Raw genomic sequence first — 8,222 nt, forward strand, 5'->3', positions numbered from 1 at the left:
GAGTCCAACATTGCTTTGAGTGACAAAAAATCTAGATTGATGTGCATATCAAGGGTGGTCCTTGTCCATATTATTTATGATAAGGGTATCCACATAGATCCAACTAAGATAGATGTCATCATACACCTTCCTATACCAAAAACATAAAGGGAAGTGAGAGGGTTCCTGAGTCATCTAGGCTACTACTGAAGATTCATTGAGAATTTTTCTAAGATAGCTACCCCCCTTTTTGATTATTGGATAAGGATAGTGATTTATCTTGGACTGAAGCTTCCCAACAAGATTTTGAGAATATGAAGGAAGTCCTGAGGGGACCTAACTAGTCCCTTCCATTCCATATCTCCTCAGATGCCTAAGATATTGCTATTGGTGCAACATCGATATAAGAAGAGAATCAACAATCCTATGTCATATACCTCGTTAGTAAAAACTTGTCATCTACCGAGCTTAATTATACAGTGACAGAGAAATAGTTCATAGTTGTAGGTTTTTCTATTAATAATTTCATACGCTACATTATAGGATACGAAGTATTTATACACACGTATCACTCTGCCATAAAATATCTAATGAAAAAACCTTTAACTAGTGGTAGAATAACCAGGTGGCTACTTTTATTGCAAGAATTGAATGTAACTATAATTGACAAGCCAGGAAATTCAAATGTGGTAGTTGATTATCTTTCTAGATTCAAAACTATTGACCAAGAAATTCCTATAAATGACTCATTTCCCTATGAATATCTATATTTTGTTTTAAAAAACTCCCCTTGCTTTGATGATATAGTGAATTATCTTGTCACGAGAGAAACACCACCACACCTATCCGCTAAAGAGAGGTGGAAGATCATTCATAATAGTGATTCGTACTCCTGGATTCAAGGAGAAATATTTTACACAAGACATGATTGTATTATGTGTAGATGTGTAAGACAGGAAGATGTGTTTGAAATTTCAAAAGCCTCCCATGATGAGCCTTGTGGAGGCCATTTCATAGACAAAAGGACATCATATAAAATCCTCAATGTTGGTTACTTTTTACCTTCCTTATTTAAGGATGCCAAAAAATATGTTAGGTGTTGTGATAGTTGTCAGTGAATGGGCCAACCTGGTCAAACTGATGAGATGCATTTATTCCCACAAGTCATGTTAGAGCCCTTTGTGTAGGCTTTAATCTCGTACAGAAATCACTTGCATATGAATTCTAAAAACATAAAATAAACAACGATGAGAGAATAACACATAAAACACATATACACAGAGATTTGCCCCTGGATCCCAAAACCAGGACTACCAGATTGATTTTTCATTATATTTCTTTCAAAACCCTGGATTAGAACATAACCATAATTCCCATGACCGGATCTACATAAAACATGGACCGAAAACCATCATGCCAAAAACCATGTGTGAAATCCATGCATAAAACCATAGGTAATATAGGGTACGATTTTTTTTCCCCAGAAACTGCCCCCTGGACCCTATGCAGGGGAGACCCCTGCATACCCCCTGACAAGGGGGTTGCCCCCTTGTGATCCCCCCATTAGTTGTGAAAGAATATATCACAACCCAACACTTTGGAAAATTGGGCCATTGACTCTGTGGGACATATAGCCCCAACATATTCAAGCAAAATACATATCTTGGTTTGTACATATTTTGTGACAAAATTGGCAGAATCTAGGATTGTTCCTTACACCACTGAAAAAGTTATTGTTGATTTCCTATTTATTGAAATTTTTAGTAGATTTGGTGTACCTCATGAAATCATTACTGATAATGGACCACAATTTGTTTCTAATATGGTGAAAGGAATTGTAGATCAACACAGGATTTGGCACAATAAATCTACATTGTACCACCTGCAAGCAAATGGTCAGGTAGAGTCCACAAATAAAGTGATTGAGTACATCCTTACAAAAATAGTGAATATCCATAAAAGGATTGGCCAAGTAGGTTACTAGAAGCATTGTGGGCATACATAAGCACTTGGAGGAACAATACAGGCCGCACATCTTATGAGTTGGTTTATGGGAAACATGTATTTCTGCCAATTGAATTCCAGATTAAAACTTTCAAGACTGCAATCTAGTTGGGATTAGATCTCTTAGAAGCACAAAAACAACACCTTTTGCAGTTAAGTGAATTGGATGAGATGAGAAGATATGTTGTACAACAAACTGTTTTGATTCAACAACAGTGCAGTAAATGGCATGATAAATTAATCAAGAAAAAGTAGTTCCATTAAGGCAACTAGTTTCTCCTATACGACAAAAAATTTCAAGAATTTTGAAGGGAAGCTCCACACATGCTAGTTGGGACCTTACAAGGTGGTTACAGTTTTTTAGAATGGGGAAGTTGAGATAAAGACCATGAGGAATTTGAGATAAAGACCATTGATGAATATGATACTATCTTCTCGATGAAAGGACATATGCTTAGATTGTATCTTCAACCCAACGCCAAGGAAGAATTTATTCAACAAGTTCAATAATAGTCAGATATGAAATTGGTAGGAAGGGGAGAGCACCAGCTTACTATGAGTAATTTTTGAGTTTCTCTTTTTCTGGAATAATAAAACAAAAGAAAAAAATTAGAAAATTAAATTTAAAATAATAATAATAATAATGATGCATGATTGTGAAAATTGGCTTGTTGGCATAGTTATGTAGGAGGCTGCCTGAAAAATAGGTGACTGACAGGTAGAGTTCCTTTTTTTTAACAAAATGGGAATGCTAACTGAATTGGTATACATGTTTTGTCCATCCTTGAGAAGAAGAAGGACTTTGTGGGGATTTTTGGTGGTAGCAAGAGCCAGCTAGTAGAAGCTTGCCCTTACTAAAGTTTAGTGCAGACAACTTGTCAAATTTACACATGGTCAACATGGATAGTTCCTGCTACAGTGAATTTTCCACAATACCACAACATCAAAATAAACAGAGGAATGATAATTGGAATTGGGAGAAATCTACTTGAATCTATTTCCCACTTCTTTCTTTCCCATTCTACCCTTAAAATTAACCCCTCTCCCATCTATGCCTTCCCCTCTATATTCCTTGCATTTACACTTCTCGTTCTTTATTCTCCCTATCCCTGTTCTATTTCTCCCCTCTTTATGGAAAATTTCCTTAGTTATGCTTGTATTTCTCTTCCTAAAATTGATACTCTCCCATTCTAAAGATTTCTCCTATTCCCTATTGTTTGTTTCCCCTTGATTTGAAAGTTAACAAGATATGGTTCTTTTCCTTTAAACACTCAACATGCACAAGCAACATCTTCGGCAGCACCTGGCAGTGAGAAGTCATCAACAAAGCTAAATTGATAAGATCCAATTTGATAGCAATGGTTTTGAATGAATTTAACAACTTTAATATCATCCTTTTTTTTTACTTCTGATACAGTGGAGGCAAATAATGTAGTGTGGGTAGACTATGCAGTATAGGTAGGGTATGCAATACAAACAATGGCTCTATGTAATAATTTTTATCATGTACTCCATTGATTAATATCATTAGTTTTTCTGTATGATTTGTGACCTTGCTCGGTCTATGTCATATGCCTTGTTTATATATTTTTTTGAGTAGGAACTAGTTACTTAATATATTATTAGTATTGGTTACGTATATTCCAAAGTTAGAAACCACACTAAATTAAAAATTTAAACTCACATATCTCTAACCTACCCTAGACTTTATATGCACAATGCTAAGATTTTCAATTGCTAATCTGATAAGCCATTGTCATGATGAGGAAGCACGTGTTTGATGTCCTTGTTGTCACCATCATACATATTAATTGAATCAAATAAAAGATTTTCCCATGCCTCGTTTTAAAACAATAGCTAAAGTATTGGTGATGTTATTTACTCGCGTTAGTGATCATGTGAATGATTTTGGAATGATAATCTCTGCTGGACCTGTCATTTTTGAAACTACCCTCGATCAAAAGAAATTATTTTCCATGACCTCAATCTCATCATGACTAGACACCCTTACAATTGTCGCCACTACCAATTGGTTTGAAAGGTGATGGAAATGGAATAATTTAGCAACTCGAATTTTAATGGTAATGAGAAATGGAAAATTATATATATTGTTGTTGCATGTAGAGGTGACTGTTCAACCGGTACTGAGACGTGTTAACAAAAGTGAAGTGTAAGGCTGAGGGAGAGGCAACATAACATATTGTGAGCTGGAGCCTCTAGTGGAAAGTATGTCGACACTAAGATTTGAACTAGGGTGAGTTGGATAAGTTAAGAAGTTTCCTGAGTATAAAATAAACTTCCAAATAATGAAGGTGGCAGGGTGGTTACCGTTCCTTAAGAAGTTTTGAGATAGGCATGATTTGAAATTTGTATAGGTATTCACTAAGAACTTTGAAGGTAAAAGGGCAACAATCAGGTCCTTAGTTTTAATGTTTATGAGTAGTTTCTAGTTGAAGTAATAGGTCTTTCCTGGAAGGGAGAGAACTGGTTTAAAAAGGGAGATTTTGATAGAAGTGCATGGCAAAGATTCATGACATATCCTAACCACAAATTTTTTGGAGGGACGATATTCATGTGAAATGCTTGATTGAGAAGTGGAGAAGCTTGTTGTTGATCCTGCAAAAATTATTGACCTGTGAAGGTCGATTCTTAGTGGTACTCCTCTATCATATCCAACTCTTGTTATATTTCAAATCAAGTCAGAATTTGAATTTCCATAATTTTCTTCTTAAAATCTTGGTAAGAATGTAACATGGAATTAAAAGGAGTCCCGCTAAAAAGAAGGAGAAGAAATTATATCATGTTGGGTTAATTAAGGTATTAGTTTCTGAGGAATTGAGTTGACAAGGGTCTGATTGGGATCAATTTCTAGTGCAATTCAAGACTTGTGGCTTAAGACAACATGTTAATCTAGAAGAATAGTCTCCAGGAGGATTTGTTATGCATGTAGGTAAAAGTGTTGATTAAGGGAACAAAGTAAACTTGTGGAAGGGTCTGAGTTCGTGAAATAGGGTAAATCTGTGGAGGGGTCTGAAATTGTGAAATAGAGGGAACCTGCAAAGAAGATGAAGATCGTGAAAAAAAGTAAATCTATGAAAGGGTCTAAGACCGAGAAACAAAGTAAACCTGTGGAGGGGTCTAACACTGTGAAACTGAGTAAACCAGTTAAAAGGATTAAGAATGCAAAGTGGAAACAACCCTTGGAAGGGTCTAAGAATGTAAGGGTTGAGCCATCTTTGGTGTCTATAGCTGGTGCGAGGAGAGTTACTAGGGAAAGGGCTAGGGCAGAGGTTGCCTCTCCACTTCTTGAAAGTGAAGATATTCCAGCTAGAAGAATTTTCGTGACTGAAAGCTTTCTTGTGACTGAAAGTATTCTTGCGATAGAAGACGTCCCAGTGGAAGAGAAAAAATATAATAAGGACCCTGTGTGTGAAACATAAGTGGTAAGCACAGTCCTCAAGCATCAAATAAATATGATGAAATCCCTTTGGAATCTACTATAAAATCTAACACTCGCACTAAGGTCCAGACAAGTACTAACAAAAAAGGGAAGAAACTAAAAAACTAATAATAAGAAGTTGTGAGTGGATGACAAGCTTAAAGGGACTGTTGAAGACGCCATGATAGAACATGGTCGAGATCATGAGAATGTGCCATTTGAAAATTCAGAAGATTTGGTTCCTATTAGAGCCCTGCTTAAACAAAGACAAGATGTAAAGAGAATTATATTTTTTCATAATGAAGTGAGGGAGATAGAATTCTTGAATCAATTAATTCAAACTCAGAATTCAACCTTGAAAAACATTGTGGCCCAACTGAATGTGGAGATAGAAGAATTGAAGGAAAAAATAAATAGTTTGAAGATGAATTGAACAGTTGCAAGGAGAAGAATAGATATTTGGAAAAAGAACTAGGTACTTCGAAAGGTAAGGGAAAGAGAGAAAGGAAGAAGCAAAAGGAAAGCCCTAGTTCAGATACAGAAGTTAATATCAAAGTTAATAAGTGATGGAAAGGGTTCCCATTTTTTTTTTTTGCAGAGTTTAGAAATTTTGTGTGAGGACACACAAGGGTATAGGGTTGGGGGACTGATGGGCATTGAAAATGTCTTAATTTTTCCCTTACCCACCTCTGTTTCACCCAATTTTAGCCTAAACCTATGGTGCTTACCCTTCATTTTGATGTGGTTTTTTGAAGAAAAGGATTTCAAATACAATATTTTACAAAGCTAGGTCGGGACATTTATGTTTAGATTGAGAATTATTTAATTTGTGTTTTTCTAAACCTTTGTGATCAATATAAACCACTAACCCTAATATATGAAACACCTGTACCTAGGTGGCTTCTTGTACCACAGTTCGTAGTCAAATTTTTAGAGTATGAGTTGGCACTCAAAATTTTCAATGAGATCTGGTAAATATTTTGCTTCCCTCCATCGATGGAAACAATCCAAGCAAGTAGGGGTGAAGACTCAATGGCTAACTTCTATAGGAAGATCTAGTTTCAAGTGTCTAAGTCTAGGGCATTTGGTTTCATGTTGGACCAAAACTGGATCTCATATCCAACTGTTTCTAAATAGGAGTCGGCCTTAGTGCCTCTTTGATATTCATAAGTATGTATAAATTGTATAACTGGGTATGGGGGCCAAACTAGTGAGAATAGGGAGATGCTGTTGGAATTTCTCGCTCCTCAACTGGATAAATTTATGATATAAATATTTTTTAATTAATACAACCTTTGCACCAGGGTTTTATTTACATCTAAGAGTTATGTTATTTTACATGAATAATTTCTCGCCTCTGTAAGTTATCTCTTTAATCTGGGTGTGAGAGTTGGTCTAGTAAGGGCCCACCAACCCAACTCCACAACCCATTGTATATTGTCTGTAGATTAAATGTGTGTGTGCATTGTGGTTGAAGCATTGATGTAGATTTGATTTTAAACACAATATTGATTCTTTGATATTTCACTGCCCTCATACTCAAGGTTGTTATTTCGTGCTTGCGATAATTTTGTGTATATATGAGTTGGATTTGAATCTCTATTTCGTTAATGAAATACACATTAATTCTCCTTTTCAAATAAATTTAAGGGGTTTTGGATCTATTTGTTTGAAGGTTTCAATCTTGATTTGAAATTGTTCAGGTTTCTTATAATCCTAATTCGTTGGTTCTTCTCATTTGATTTTTTCTTTCTATTAATGATTAATGATCTGAATCTTCTTCTGAGTTGACTGTCAAATATTTTAAAGGCTAGTTCTAGGGTAAGGACCGACTATTTTTTGTGATATTATTTTTGTTTCTAGTTGAAATAATCTATTACCTATCACTTGGGTCACCTCAAGCTGAGGTCAGTTGGTAAAGAAAGACCTAACCTGTTGTGTGCACTATTTTGGACAAAACATAGCCCTATGTCTTAGTGATTGGTTTATAATTGGTCTTTGTTTTTCACTTTATTTTTAATCTTTTTCCATTTATCCCCTATGAGTGCATGCATCCAAGTATAATAGGGCATTATTTCTAATTGATTTTTTAAGAAGACGAGATTGTGGTTTACATTTGACGTTGTGTTTGCATTTAGTAAGAGTTGTGAGAGAATTTTTGTAAGTGTGAATTATTTTGTGAAAGGTGTGATGGTAGTCTCATTGATTGGTGCTTTACTAGGATTCAAAACAACAACGTTGATTTTATGTATTGGGATTTTTACACAGATATTTGCAGACATAATGCATGCATGGTTCGAATATTGATGAGATGTATTTGCAATGAAACTTTCTAGTAATACATGTGATGAATTGAATCATAAATTCAGTTAATTTATCTTTCTTGGCTAATGAGGTTGGGATTTTGAAGGTTTTGTCCAGATTGAATATTATTGGTAGTTTAGTTTTTTTTAAAATAATTTTCCCTCTTTTCCTGTAGATAAAGAGTGATTAAAGGAGTGAAACTTCAAGTAGGGATATTGTTATAAGTTTGTAGGGTGAAATAATTTCTTATGATTTGATTTGATACAATGAAATTAGATAGGGTTTACAAAGTCTTTGTGGTACATATAGTATTGTGCCTTGAATTTGACGATTCCGTATTGACAAAATAAATGTTGAGTTACATATAAACCAATACTACAACCAACAGTAGTCTTGTTCCTACCTCCTAATTTTTGTCAAAAAATACATCACAATATGGAATATGATCAGGTTCCTTTTCCCACATGGGTTGCCACTCTGCCTATTGTTAAGGCAA

This window comes from Pinus tabuliformis, chromosome 4_2 (genome assembly GCF_031772625.1).
Source record: "Pinus tabuliformis cultivar Carrire ecotype Pingquan chromosome 4_2, CPIR1, whole genome shotgun sequence".
In the NCBI taxonomy this organism is placed as follows: Eukaryota; Viridiplantae; Streptophyta; class Pinopsida; order Pinales; family Pinaceae; genus Pinus; species Pinus tabuliformis.